Source organism: Schistocerca cancellata, unplaced genomic scaffold (genome assembly GCF_023864275.1).
Source record: "Schistocerca cancellata isolate TAMUIC-IGC-003103 unplaced genomic scaffold, iqSchCanc2.1 HiC_scaffold_438, whole genome shotgun sequence".
NCBI classification, from domain to species: Eukaryota; Metazoa; Arthropoda; class Insecta; order Orthoptera; family Acrididae; genus Schistocerca; species Schistocerca cancellata.
In genome coordinates, this window is record NW_026046455.1 from 14,843 (window position 1) to 27,296 (window position 12,454).

General features: G+C 53.2%; 26 non-coding genes across 26 annotated transcripts; all 26 read right to left on the reverse strand.

The window, feature by feature from the left end:
* Window positions 1–68: 68 nt before the first annotated feature.
* On the reverse strand, window positions 69–140 carry Trnah-gug (transfer RNA histidin (anticodon GUG)). The gene has a single exon. It is a non-coding gene; the product is annotated as a tRNA-His (tRNA).
* Window positions 141–514: 374 nt separating this feature from the next.
* On the reverse strand, window positions 515–586 carry Trnae-cuc (transfer RNA glutamic acid (anticodon CUC)). Its single transcript has one exon. It is a non-coding gene; the product is annotated as a tRNA-Glu (tRNA).
* A 444-nt stretch (window positions 587–1,030) lies between these two features.
* On the reverse strand, window positions 1,031–1,112 carry Trnal-uag (transfer RNA leucine (anticodon UAG)). Its single transcript has one exon. It is a non-coding gene; the product is annotated as a tRNA-Leu (tRNA).
* Window positions 1,113–1,551: 439 nt separating this feature from the next.
* Trnah-gug (transfer RNA histidin (anticodon GUG)) lies at window positions 1,552–1,623 on the reverse strand. Its single transcript has one exon. It is a non-coding gene; the product is annotated as a tRNA-His (tRNA).
* Window positions 1,624–1,997: 374 nt separating this feature from the next.
* Trnae-cuc (transfer RNA glutamic acid (anticodon CUC)) lies at window positions 1,998–2,069 on the reverse strand. Its single transcript has one exon. It is a non-coding gene; the product is annotated as a tRNA-Glu (tRNA).
* Window positions 2,070–2,513: 444 nt separating this feature from the next.
* Trnal-uag (transfer RNA leucine (anticodon UAG)) lies at window positions 2,514–2,595 on the reverse strand. The gene has a single exon. It is a non-coding gene; the product is annotated as a tRNA-Leu (tRNA).
* A 439-nt stretch (window positions 2,596–3,034) lies between these two features.
* On the reverse strand, window positions 3,035–3,106 carry Trnah-gug (transfer RNA histidin (anticodon GUG)). Its single transcript has one exon. It is a non-coding gene; the product is annotated as a tRNA-His (tRNA).
* Window positions 3,107–3,480: 374 nt separating this feature from the next.
* Trnae-cuc (transfer RNA glutamic acid (anticodon CUC)) lies at window positions 3,481–3,552 on the reverse strand. The gene has a single exon. It is a non-coding gene; the product is annotated as a tRNA-Glu (tRNA).
* A 444-nt stretch (window positions 3,553–3,996) lies between these two features.
* Trnal-uag (transfer RNA leucine (anticodon UAG)) lies at window positions 3,997–4,078 on the reverse strand. Its single transcript has one exon. It is a non-coding gene; the product is annotated as a tRNA-Leu (tRNA).
* A 439-nt stretch (window positions 4,079–4,517) lies between these two features.
* On the reverse strand, window positions 4,518–4,589 carry Trnah-gug (transfer RNA histidin (anticodon GUG)). The gene has a single exon. It is a non-coding gene; the product is annotated as a tRNA-His (tRNA).
* A 374-nt stretch (window positions 4,590–4,963) lies between these two features.
* On the reverse strand, window positions 4,964–5,035 carry Trnae-cuc (transfer RNA glutamic acid (anticodon CUC)). The gene has a single exon. It is a non-coding gene; the product is annotated as a tRNA-Glu (tRNA).
* A 444-nt stretch (window positions 5,036–5,479) lies between these two features.
* On the reverse strand, window positions 5,480–5,561 carry Trnal-uag (transfer RNA leucine (anticodon UAG)). The gene has a single exon. It is a non-coding gene; the product is annotated as a tRNA-Leu (tRNA).
* Window positions 5,562–6,000: 439 nt separating this feature from the next.
* On the reverse strand, window positions 6,001–6,072 carry Trnah-gug (transfer RNA histidin (anticodon GUG)). Its single transcript has one exon. It is a non-coding gene; the product is annotated as a tRNA-His (tRNA).
* Window positions 6,073–6,446: 374 nt separating this feature from the next.
* Trnae-cuc (transfer RNA glutamic acid (anticodon CUC)) lies at window positions 6,447–6,518 on the reverse strand. Its single transcript has one exon. It is a non-coding gene; the product is annotated as a tRNA-Glu (tRNA).
* A 444-nt stretch (window positions 6,519–6,962) lies between these two features.
* On the reverse strand, window positions 6,963–7,044 carry Trnal-uag (transfer RNA leucine (anticodon UAG)). The gene has a single exon. It is a non-coding gene; the product is annotated as a tRNA-Leu (tRNA).
* Window positions 7,045–7,483: 439 nt separating this feature from the next.
* On the reverse strand, window positions 7,484–7,555 carry Trnah-gug (transfer RNA histidin (anticodon GUG)). Its single transcript has one exon. It is a non-coding gene; the product is annotated as a tRNA-His (tRNA).
* A 374-nt stretch (window positions 7,556–7,929) lies between these two features.
* Window positions 7,930–8,001, reverse strand: Trnae-cuc (transfer RNA glutamic acid (anticodon CUC)). Its single transcript has one exon. It is a non-coding gene; the product is annotated as a tRNA-Glu (tRNA).
* A 444-nt stretch (window positions 8,002–8,445) lies between these two features.
* Window positions 8,446–8,527, reverse strand: Trnal-uag (transfer RNA leucine (anticodon UAG)). Its single transcript has one exon. It is a non-coding gene; the product is annotated as a tRNA-Leu (tRNA).
* Window positions 8,528–8,966: 439 nt separating this feature from the next.
* On the reverse strand, window positions 8,967–9,038 carry Trnah-gug (transfer RNA histidin (anticodon GUG)). Its single transcript has one exon. It is a non-coding gene; the product is annotated as a tRNA-His (tRNA).
* A 374-nt stretch (window positions 9,039–9,412) lies between these two features.
* On the reverse strand, window positions 9,413–9,484 carry Trnae-cuc (transfer RNA glutamic acid (anticodon CUC)). The gene has a single exon. It is a non-coding gene; the product is annotated as a tRNA-Glu (tRNA).
* Window positions 9,485–9,928: 444 nt separating this feature from the next.
* Trnal-uag (transfer RNA leucine (anticodon UAG)) lies at window positions 9,929–10,010 on the reverse strand. Its single transcript has one exon. It is a non-coding gene; the product is annotated as a tRNA-Leu (tRNA).
* A 439-nt stretch (window positions 10,011–10,449) lies between these two features.
* On the reverse strand, window positions 10,450–10,521 carry Trnah-gug (transfer RNA histidin (anticodon GUG)). Its single transcript has one exon. It is a non-coding gene; the product is annotated as a tRNA-His (tRNA).
* A 374-nt stretch (window positions 10,522–10,895) lies between these two features.
* On the reverse strand, window positions 10,896–10,967 carry Trnae-cuc (transfer RNA glutamic acid (anticodon CUC)). Its single transcript has one exon. It is a non-coding gene; the product is annotated as a tRNA-Glu (tRNA).
* A 444-nt stretch (window positions 10,968–11,411) lies between these two features.
* On the reverse strand, window positions 11,412–11,493 carry Trnal-uag (transfer RNA leucine (anticodon UAG)). The gene has a single exon. It is a non-coding gene; the product is annotated as a tRNA-Leu (tRNA).
* A 439-nt stretch (window positions 11,494–11,932) lies between these two features.
* On the reverse strand, window positions 11,933–12,004 carry Trnah-gug (transfer RNA histidin (anticodon GUG)). Its single transcript has one exon. It is a non-coding gene; the product is annotated as a tRNA-His (tRNA).
* A 374-nt stretch (window positions 12,005–12,378) lies between these two features.
* Trnae-cuc (transfer RNA glutamic acid (anticodon CUC)) lies at window positions 12,379–12,450 on the reverse strand. The gene has a single exon. It is a non-coding gene; the product is annotated as a tRNA-Glu (tRNA).
* Between the last annotated feature and the right edge of the window lie 4 nt (window positions 12,451–12,454).

The window sequence follows — 12,454 nt, forward strand, 5'->3', positions numbered from 1 at the left end:
AGCACTGTGATTTCGAGTACTCGTGCACTATCGTCAATGCAACGGCAGCAAGGAAAAACTTTCAAAATTGCCGTGACCAGGATTCGAACCTGGGTTATTGCGGCCACAACGCAATGTCCTAACCACTAGACGATCACGGCCACGGAGGCGCCCACGAAAGCAGCTGGCTGGAATGCAAGTGTCGATACACAGCAAAGCCTAGGCCAAGGTGTACGCCACAGCAGTGGCAGACACGGTCTCCATCACATGCATACGAGCAGATGAACGTGCCTGCGCTGTCGGGACACTAACTACAGTGGTTAGCTGCATTCACCTCCGTGGCAATGTCTTGCAGTCCTCCAAGCCTCTTGACTACAGACATGTGACTCGATAACAAGTGGACAGACGCAGCATCTCTCTCGCCGTCGGGTGTTGCCTCGAATCATACTTAACGTGGCTTTCTGCACGCGTCAGCGTAGCGTCAGTCGAGCAAAGTCGAGACAAGTCGCATAAGAGGAGCAACAAAAACGCGCATTTCCGGTACCGGGAATCGAACCCGGGCCTCCTGGGTGAGAGCCAGGTATCCTAGCCACTAGACTACACCGGATTACAACGCCAGTGCTCCTCCAGCGAACGCAGCAACCACCCACGATTAACTGACGACAACTGTAAAAAATCCACTCTCGCACGCTATAGAACGGCATGCTCTGGACGAATATTGTGGAGACGAACGCCAGCAGTGATGAGAGCAAAAGGCGCCTACAAATCCTGCCGTTGCACCACGTACTGTTCTACGACAATTCACGAAGCAGACGCTCACGCCTTGTTGTGCTGTTTCCTTTGCGGGCAATGAGTGCATGTGACTTCGATGCAGGAAACATTACACGTTTGGCAGCAGTGGGATTCGAACCCACGCCTCCGAAGAGACTTGTGCCTGAAACCAGCGCCTGAGACCGCTCGGCCACGCTACCTACGCAACACGCGCGTCACATGAGCTGCGTCCTACTCCACGAGAACACACAGCAACGGCACAAAAATGAGACGCCAAAATTGGCAACTGTGGGATTCGAACCCACGCCTCCGAAGAGACTGGTGCCTAAAACCAGCGCCTTAGACCGCTCGGCCACGTTACCCTTGCAAGAGCGGCGGCAAAACGTTCCCTTTGTACTACAAAGATCACTTCGAAATGGAAGTATCTTGGCAATCGCCGTGCCATGTATTTTCACTGCTCTCCCACTGGAAGCGTCTCTTTAGGCCACCCACAACAAGAAAATGCCGTGCCCGCCATATGGTAGCGACGCCACTTGTCTGTAGCTGTCGTAGTTAAGGAGACAGCATCAAGAGACGTTTTCGTGCCGTGACCAGGTTTCGAACCTGGGCTTTCCGTAACCACTAAAGTATCGTAGCTGTACCTGTCAGGCGGAGCTAGAATGCTCCATGTAACAAACATATGTGAGCTCAAGTACAAACTGCGGCCTGCGGAACACGAGTGAAAAACCAAGAAAGCACTGTGATTTCGAGTACTCGTGCACTATCGTCAATGCAACGGCAGCAAGGAAAAACTTTCAAAATTGCCGTGACCAGGATTCGAACCTGGGTTATTGCGGCCACAACGCAATGTCCTAACCACTAGACGATCACGGCCACGGAGGCGCCCCCGAAAGCAGCTGGCTGGAATGCAAGTGTCGATACACAGCAAAGCCTAGGCCAAGGTGTACGCCACAGCAGTGGCAGACACGGTCTCCATCACATGCATACGAGCAGATGAACGTGCCTGCGCTGTCGGGACACTAACTACAGTGGTTAGCTGCATTCACCTCCGTGGCAATGTCTTGCAGTCCTCCAAGCCTCTTGACTACAGACATGTGACTCGATAACAAGTGGACAGACGCAGCATCTCTCTCGCCGTCGGGTGTTGCCTCGAATCATACTTAACGTGGCTTTCTGCACGCGTCAGCGTAGCGTCAGTCGAGCAAAGTCGAGACAAGTCGCATAAGAGGAGCAACAAAAACGCGCATTTCCGGTACCGGGAATCGAACCCGGGCCTCCTGGGTGAGAGCCAGGTATCCTAGCCACTAGACTACACCGGATTACAACGCCAGTGCTCCTCCAGCGAACGCAGCAACCACCCACGATTAACTGACGACAACTGTAAAAAATCCACTCTCGCACGCTATAGAACGGCATGCTCTGGACGAATATTGTGGAGACGAACGCCAGCAGTGATGAGAGCAAAAGGCGCCTACAAATCCTGCCGTTGCACCACGTACTGTTCTACGACAATTCACGAAGCAGACGCTCACGCCTTGTTGTGCTGTTTCCTTTGCGGGCAATGAGTGCATGTGACTTCGATGCAGGAAACATTACACGTTTGGCAGCAGTGGGATTCGAACCCACGCCTCCGAAGAGACTTGTGCCTGAAACCAGCGCCTGAGACCGCTCGGCCACGCTACCTACGCAACACGCGCGTCACATGAGCTGCGTCCTACTCCACGAGAACACACAGCAACGGCACAAAAATGAGACGCCAAAATTGGCAACTGTGGGATTCGAACCCACGCCTCCGAAGAGACTGGTGCCTAAAACCAGCGCCTTAGACCGCTCGGCCACGTTACCCTTGCAAGAGCGGCGGCAAAACGTTCCCTTTGTACTACAAAGATCACTTCGAAATGGAAGTATCTTGGCAATCGCCGTGCCATGTATTTTCACTGCTCTCCCACTGGAAGCGTCTCTTTAGGCCACCCACAACAAGAAAATGCCGTGCCCGCCATATGGTAGCGACGCCACTTGTCTGTAGCTGTCGTAGTTAAGGAGACAGCATCAAGAGACGTTTTCGTGCCGTGACCAGGTTTCGAACCTGGGCTTTCCGTAACCACTAAAGTATCGTAGCTGTACCTGTCAGGCGGAGCTAGAATGCTCCATGTAACAAACATATGTGAGCTCAAGTACAAACTGCGGCCTGCGGAACACGAGTGAAAAACCAAGAAAGCACTGTGATTTCGAGTACTCGTGCACTATCGTCAATGCAACGGCAGCAAGGAAAAACTTTCAAAATTGCCGTGACCAGGATTCGAACCTGGGTTATTGCGGCCACAACGCAATGTCCTAACCACTAGACGATCACGGCCACGGAGGCGCCCACGAAAGCAGCTGGCTGGAATGCAAGTGTCGATACACAGCAAAGCCTAGGCCAAGGTGTACGCCACAGCAGTGGCAGACACGGTCTCCATCACATGCATACGAGCAGATGAACGTGCCTGCGCTGTCGGGACACTAACTACAGTGGTTAGCTGCATTCACCTCCGTGGCAATGTCTTGCAGTCCTCCAAGCCTCTTGACTACAGACATGTGACTCGATAACAAGTGGACAGACGCAGCATCTCTCTCGCCGTCGGGTGTTGCCTCGAATCATACTTAACGTGGCTTTCTGCACGCGTCAGCGTAGCGTCAGTCGAGCAAAGTCGAGACAAGTCGCATAAGAGGAGCAACAAAAACGCGCATTTCCGGTACCGGGAATCGAACCCGGGCCTCCTGGGTGAGAGCCAGGTATCCTAGCCACTAGACTACACCGGATTACAACGCCAGTGCTCCTCCAGCGAACGCAGCAACCACCCACGATTAACTGACGACAACTGTAAAAAATCCACTCTCGCACGCTATAGAACGGCATGCTCTGGACGAATATTGTGGAGACGAACGCCAGCAGTGATGAGAGCAAAAGGCGCCTACAAATCCTGCCGTTGCACCACGTACTGTTCTACGACAATTCACGAAGCAGACGCTCACGCCTTGTTGTGCTGTTTCCTTTGCGGGCAATGAGTGCATGTGACTTCGATGCAGGAAACATTACACGTTTGGCAGCAGTGGGATTCGAACCCACGCCTCCGAAGAGACTTGTGCCTGAAACCAGCGCCTGAGACCGCTCGGCCACGCTACCTACGCAACACGCGCGTCACATGAGCTGCGTCCTACTCCACGAGAACACACAGCAACGGCACAAAAATGAGACGCCAAAATTGGCAACTGTGGGATTCGAACCCACGCCTCCGAAGAGACTGGTGCCTAAAACCAGCGCCTTAGACCGCTCGGCCACGTTACCCTTGCAAGAGCGGCGGCAAAACGTTCCCTTTGTACTACAAAGATCACTTCGAAATGGAAGTATCTTGGCAATCGCCGTGCCATGTATTTTCACTGCTCTCCCACTGGAAGCGTCTCTTTAGGCCACCCACAACAAGAAAATGCCGTGCCCGCCATATGGTAGCGACGCCACTTGTCTGTAGCTGTCGTAGTTAAGGAGACAGCATCAAGAGACGTTTTCGTGCCGTGACCAGGTTTCGAACCTGGGCTTTCCGTAACCACTAAAGTATCGTAGCTGTACCTGTCAGGCGGAGCTAGAATGCTCCATGTAACAAACATATGTGAGCTCAAGTACAAACTGCGGCCTGCGGAACACGAGTGAAAAACCAAGAAAGCACTGTGATTTCGAGTACTCGTGCACTATCGTCAATGCAACGGCAGCAAGGAAAAACTTTCAAAATTGCCGTGACCAGGATTCGAACCTGGGTTATTGCGGCCACAACGCAATGTCCTAACCACTAGACGATCACGGCCACGGAGGCGCCCACGAAAGCAGCTGGCTGGAATGCAAGTGTCGATACACAGCAAAGCCTAGGCCAAGGTGTACGCCACAGCAGTGGCAGACACGGTCTCCATCACATGCATACGAGCAGATGAACGTGCCTGCGCTGTCGGGACACTAACTACAGTGGTTAGCTGCATTCACCTCCGTGGCAATGTCTTGCAGTCCTCCAAGCCTCTTGACTACAGACATGTGACTCGATAACAAGTGGACAGACGCAGCATCTCTCTCGCCGTCGGGTGTTGCCTCGAATCATACTTAACGTGGCTTTCTGCACGCGTCAGCGTAGCGTCAGTCGAGCAAAGTCGAGACAAGTCGCATAAGAGGAGCAACAAAAACGCGCATTTCCGGTACCGGGAATCGAACCCGGGCCTCCTGGGTGAGAGCCAGGTATCCTAGCCACTAGACTACACCGGATTACAACGCCAGTGCTCCTCCAGCGAACGCAGCAACCACCCACGATTAACTGACGACAACTGTAAAAAATCCACTCTCGCACGCTATAGAACGGCATGCTCTGGACGAATATTGTGGAGACGAACGCCAGCAGTGATGAGAGCAAAAGGCGCCTACAAATCCTGCCGTTGCACCACGTACTGTTCTACGACAATTCACGAAGCAGACGCTCACGCCTTGTTGTGCTGTTTCCTTTGCGGGCAATGAGTGCATGTGACTTCGATGCAGGAAACATTACACGTTTGGCAGCAGTGGGATTCGAACCCACGCCTCCGAAGAGACTTGTGCCTGAAACCAGCGCCTGAGACCGCTCGGCCACGCTACCTACGCAACACGCGCGTCACATGAGCTGCGTCCTACTCCACGAGAACACACAGCAACGGCACAAAAATGAGACGCCAAAATTGGCAACTGTGGGATTCGAACCCACGCCTCCGAAGAGACTGGTGCCTAAAACCAGCGCCTTAGACCGCTCGGCCACGTTACCCTTGCAAGAGCGGCGGCAAAACGTTCCCTTTGTACTACAAAGATCACTTCGAAATGGAAGTATCTTGGCAATCGCCGTGCCATGTATTTTCACTGCTCTCCCACTGGAAGCGTCTCTTTAGGCCACCCACAACAAGAAAATGCCGTGCCCGCCATATGGTAGCGACGCCACTTGTCTGTAGCTGTCGTAGTTAAGGAGACAGCATCAAGAGACGTTTTCGTGCCGTGACCAGGTTTCGAACCTGGGCTTTCCGTAACCACTAAAGTATCGTAGCTGTACCTGTCAGGCGGAGCTAGAATGCTCCATGTAACAAACATATGTGAGCTCAAGTACAAACTGCGGCCTGCGGAACACGAGTGAAAAACCAAGAAAGCACTGTGATTTCGAGTACTCGTGCACTATCGTCAATGCAACGGCAGCAAGGAAAAACTTTCAAAATTGCCGTGACCAGGATTCGAACCTGGGTTATTGCGGCCACAACGCAATGTCCTAACCACTAGACGATCACGGCCACGGAGGCGCCCCCGAAAGCAGCTGGCTGGAATGCAAGTGTCGATACACAGCAAAGCCTAGGCCAAGGTGTACGCCACAGCAGTGGCAGACACGGTCTCCATCACATGCATACGAGCAGATGAACGTGCCTGCGCTGTCGGGACACTAACTACAGTGGTTAGCTGCATTCACCTCCGTGGCAATGTCTTGCAGTCCTCCAAGCCTCTTGACTACAGACATGTGACTCGATAACAAGTGGACAGACGCAGCATCTCTCTCGCCGTCGGGTGTTGCCTCGAATCATACTTAACGTGGCTTTCTGCACGCGTCAGCGTAGCGTCAGTCGAGCAAAGTCGAGACAAGTCGCATAAGAGGAGCAACAAAAACGCGCATTTCCGGTACCGGGAATCGAACCCGGGCCTCCTGGGTGAGAGCCAGGTATCCTAGCCACTAGACTACACCGGATTACAACGCCAGTGCTCCTCCAGCGAACGCAGCAACCACCCACGATTAACTGACGACAACTGTAAAAAATCCACTCTCGCACGCTATAGAACGGCATGCTCTGGACGAATATTGTGGAGACGAACGCCAGCAGTGATGAGAGCAAAAGGCGCCTACAAATCCTGCCGTTGCACCACGTACTGTTCTACGACAATTCACGAAGCAGACGCTCACGCCTTGTTGTGCTGTTTCCTTTGCGGGCAATGAGTGCATGTGACTTCGATGCAGGAAACATTACACGTTTGGCAGCAGTGGGATTCGAACCCACGCCTCCGAAGAGACTTGTGCCTGAAACCAGCGCCTGAGACCGCTCGGCCACGCTACCTACGCAACACGCGCGTCACATGAGCTGCGTCCTACTCCACGAGAACACACAGCAACGGCACAAAAATGAGACGCCAAAATTGGCAACTGTGGGATTCGAACCCACGCCTCCGAAGAGACTGGTGCCTAAAACCAGCGCCTTAGACCGCTCGGCCACGTTACCCTTGCAAGAGCGGCGGCAAAACGTTCCCTTTGTACTACAAAGATCACTTCGAAATGGAAGTATCTTGGCAATCGCCGTGCCATGTATTTTCACTGCTCTCCCACTGGAAGCGTCTCTTTAGGCCACCCACAACAAGAAAATGCCGTGCCCGCCATATGGTAGCGACGCCACTTGTCTGTAGCTGTCGTAGTTAAGGAGACAGCATCAAGAGACGTTTTCGTGCCGTGACCAGGTTTCGAACCTGGGCTTTCCGTAACCACTAAAGTATCGTAGCTGTACCTGTCAGGCGGAGCTAGAATGCTCCATGTAACAAACATATGTGAGCTCAAGTACAAACTGCGGCCTGCGGAACACGAGTGAAAAACCAAGAAAGCACTGTGATTTCGAGTACTCGTGCACTATCGTCAATGCAACGGCAGCAAGGAAAAACTTTCAAAATTGCCGTGACCAGGATTCGAACCTGGGTTATTGCGGCCACAACGCAATGTCCTAACCACTAGACGATCACGGCCACGGAGGCGCCCCCGAAAGCAGCTGGCTGGAATGCAAGTGTCGATACACAGCAAAGCCTAGGCCAAGGTGTACGCCACAGCAGTGGCAGACACGGTCTCCATCACATGCATACGAGCAGATGAACGTGCCTGCGCTGTCGGGACACTAACTACAGTGGTTAGCTGCATTCACCTCCGTGGCAATGTCTTGCAGTCCTCCAAGCCTCTTGACTACAGACATGTGACTCGATAACAAGTGGACAGACGCAGCATCTCTCTCGCCGTCGGGTGTTGCCTCGAATCATACTTAACGTGGCTTTCTGCACGCGTCAGCGTAGCGTCAGTCGAGCAAAGTCGAGACAAGTCGCATAAGAGGAGCAACAAAAACGCGCATTTCCGGTACCGGGAATCGAACCCGGGCCTCCTGGGTGAGAGCCAGGTATCCTAGCCACTAGACTACACCGGATTACAACGCCAGTGCTCCTCCAGCGAACGCAGCAACCACCCACGATTAACTGACGACAACTGTAAAAAATCCACTCTCGCACGCTATAGAACGGCATGCTCTGGACGCATATCGTGGAGACGAACGCCAGCAGTGATGAGAGCAAAAGGCGCCTACAAATCCTGCCGTTGCACCACGTACTGTTCTACGACAATTCACGAAGCAGACGCTCACGCCTTGTTGTGCTGTTTCCTTTGCGGGCAATGAGTGCATGTGACTTCGATGCAGGAAACATTACACGTTTGGCAGCAGTGGGATTCGAACCCACGCCTCCGAAGAGACTTGTGCCTGAAACCAGCGCCTGAGACCGCTCGGCCACGCTACCTACGCAACACGCGCGTCACATGAGCTGCGTCCTACTCCACGAGAACACACAGCAACGGCACAAAAATGAGACGCCAAAATTGGCAATGGTGGGATTCGAACCCACGCCTCCGAAGAGACTGGTGCCTAAAACCAGCGCCTTAGACCGCTCGGCCACGTTACCCTTGCAAGAGCGGCGGCAAAACGTTCCCTTTGTACTACAAAGATCACTTCGAAATGGAAGTATCTTGGCAATCGCCGTGCCATGTATTTTCACTGCTCTCCCACTGGAAGCGTCTCTTTAGGCCACCCACAACAAGAAAATGCCGTGCCCGCCATATGGTAGCGACGCCACTTGTCTGTAGCTGTCGTAGTTAAGGAGACAGCATCAAGAGACGTTTTCGTGCCGTGACCAGGTTTCGAACCTGGGCTTTCCGTAACCACTAAAGTATCGTAGCTGTACCTGTCAGGCGGAGCTAGAATGCTCCATGTAACAAACATATGTGAGCTCAAGTACAAACTGCGGCCTGCGGAACACGAGTGAAAAACCAAGAAAGCACTGTGATTTCGAGTACTCGTGCACTATCGTCAATGCAACGGCAGCAAGGAAAAACTTTCAAAATTGCCGTGACCAGGATTCGAACCTGGGTTATTGCGGCCACAACGCAATGTCCTAACCACTAGACGATCACGGCCACGGAGGCGCCCCCGAAAGCAGCTGGCTGGAATGCAAGTGTCGATACACAGCAAAGCCTAGGCCAAGGTGTACGCCACAGCAGTGGCAGACACGGTCTCCATCACATGCATACGAGCAGATGAACGTGCCTGCGCTGTCGGGACACTAACTACAGTGGTTAGCTGCATTCACCTCCGTGGCAATGTCTTGCAGTCCTCCAAGCCTCTTGACTACAGACATGTGACTCGATAACAAGTGGACAGACGCAGCATCTCTCTCGCCGTCGGGTGTTGCCTCGAATCATACTTAACGTGGCTTTCTGCACGCGTCAGCGTAGCGTCAGTCGAGCAAAGTCGAGACAAGTCGCATAAGAGGAGCAACAAAAACGCGCATTTCCGGTACCGGGAATCGAACCCGGGTCTCCTGGGTGAGAGCCAGGTATCCTAGCCACTAGACTACACCGGATTACAACGCCAGTGCTCCTCCAGCGAACGCAGCAACCACCCACGATTAACTGACGACAACTGTAAAAAATCCACTCTCGCACGCTATAGAACGGCATGCTCTGGACGCATATCGTGGAGACGAACGCCAGCAGTGATGAGAGCAAAAGGCGCCTACAAATCCTGCCGTTGCACCACGTACTGTTCTACGACAATTCACGAAGCAGACGCTCACGCCTTGTTGTGCTGTTTCCTTTGCGGGCAATGAGTGCATGTGACTTCGATGCAGGAAACATTACACGTTTGGCAGCAGTGGGATTCGAACCCACGCCTCCGAAGAGACTTGTGCCTGAAACCAGCGCCTGAGACCGCTCGGCCACGCTACCTACGCAACACGCGCGTCACATGAGCTGCGTCCTACTCCACGAGAACACACAGCAACGGCACAAAAATGAGACGCCAAAATTGGCAACGGTGGGATTCGAACCCACGCCTCCGAAGAGACTGGTGCCTAAAACCAGCGCCTTAGACCGCTCGGCCACGTTACCCTTGCAAGAGCGGCGGCAAAACGTTCCCTTTGTACTACAAAGATCACTTCGAAATGGAAGTATCTTGGCAATCGCCGTGCCATGTATTTTCACTGCTCTCCCACTGGAAGCGTCTCTTTAGGCCACCCACAACAAGAAAATGCCGTGCCCGCCATATGGTAGCGACGCCACTTGTCTGTAGCTGTCGTAGTTAAGGAGACAGCATCAAGAGACGTTTTCGTGCCGTGACCAGGTTTCGAACCTGGGCTTTCCGTAACCACTAAAGTATCGTAGCTGTACCTGTCAGGCGGAGCTAGAATGCTCCATGTAACAAACATATGTGAGCTCAAGTACAAACTGCGGCCTGCGGAACACGAGTGAAAAACCAAGAAAGCACTGTGATTTCGAGTACTCGTGCACTATCGTCAATGCAACGGCAGCAAGGAAAAACTTTCAAAATTGCCGTGACCAGGATTCGAACCTGGGTTATTGCGGCCACAACGCAATGTCCTAACCACTAGACGATCACGGCCACGGAGGCGCCCCCGAAAGCAGCTGGCTGGAATGCAAGTGTCGATACACAGCAAAGCCTAGGCCAAGGTGTACGCCACAGCAGTGGCAGACACGGTCTCCATCACATGCATACGAGCAGATGAACGTGCCTGCGCTGTCGGGACACTAACTACAGTGGTTAGCTGCATTCACCTCCGTGGCAATGTCTTGCAGTCCTCCAAGCCTCTTGACTACAGACATGTGACTCGATAACAAGTGGACAGACGCAGCATCTCTCTCGCCGTCGGGTGTTGCCTCGAATCATACTTAACGTGGCTTTCTGCACGCGTCAGCGTAGCGTCAGTCGAGCAAAGTCGAGACAAGTCGCATAAGAGGAGCAACAAAAACGCGCATTTCCGGTACCGGGAATCGAACCCGGGCCTCCTGGGTGAGAGCCAGGTATCCTAGCCACTAGACTACACCGGATTACAACGCCAGTGCTCCTCCAGCGAACGCAGCAACCACCCACGATTAACTGACGACAACTGTAAAAAATCCACTCTCGCACGCTATAGAACGGCATGCTCTGGACGCATATCGTGGAGACGAACGCCAGCAGTGATGAGAGCAAAAGGCGCCTACAAATCCTGCCGTTGCACCACGTACTGTTCTACGACAATTCACGAAGCAGACGCTCACGCCTTGTTGTGCTGTTTCCTTTGCGGGCAATGAGTGCATGTGACTTCGATGCAGGAAACATTACACGTTTGGCAGCAGTGGGATTCGAACCCACGCCTCCGAAGAGACTTGTGCCTGAAACCAGCGCCTGAGACCGCTCGGCCACGCTACCTACGCAACACGCGCGTCACATGAGCTGCGTCCTACTCCACGAGAACACACAGCAACGGCACAAAAATGAGACGCCAAAATTGGCAACGGTGGGATTCGAACCCACGCCTCCGAAGAGACTGGTGCCTAAAACCAGCGCCTTAGACCGCTCGGCCACGTTACCCTTGCAAGAGCGGCGGCAAAACGTTCCCTTTGTACTACAAAGATCACTTCGAAATGGAAGTATCTTGGCAATCGCCGTGCCATGTATTTTCACTGCTCTCCCACTGGAAGCGTCTCTTTAGGCCACCCACAACAAGAAAATGCCGTGCCCGCCATATGGTAGCGACGCCACTTGTCTGTAGCTGTCGTAGTTAAGGAGACAGCATCAAGAGACGTTTTCGTGCCGTGACCAGGTTTCGAACCTGGGCTTTCCGTAACCACTAAAGTATCGTAGCTGTACCTGTCAGGCGGAGCTAGAATGCTCCATGTAACAAACATATGTGAGCTCAAGTACAAACTGCGGCCTGCGGAACACGAGTGAAAAACCAAGAAAGCACTGTGATTTCGAGTACTCGTGCACTATCGTCAATGCAACGGCAGCAAGGAAAAACTTTCAAAATTGCCGTGACCAGGATTCGAACCTGGGTTATTGCGGCCACAACGCAATGTCCTAACCACTAGACGATCACGGCCACGGAGGCGCCCCCGAAAGCAGCTGGCTGGAATGCAAGTGTCGATACACAGCAAAGCCTAGGCCAAGGTGTACGCCACAGCAGTGGCAGACACGGTCTCCATCACATGCATACGAGCAGATGAACGTGCCTGCGCTGTCGGGACACTAACTACAGTGGTTAGCTGCATTCACCTCCGTGGCAATGTCTTGCAGTCCTCCAAGCCTCTTGACTACAGACATGTGACTCGATAACAAGTGGACAGACGCAGCATCTCTCTCGCCGTCGGGTGTTGCCTCGAATCATACTTAACGTGGCTTTCTGCACGCGTCAGCGTAGCGTCAGTCGAGCAAAGTCGAGACAAGTCGCATAAGAGGAGCAACAAAAACGCGCATTTCCGGTACCGGGAATCGAACCCGGGCCTCCTGGGTGAGAGCCAGGTATCCTAGCCACTAGACTACACCGGATTAC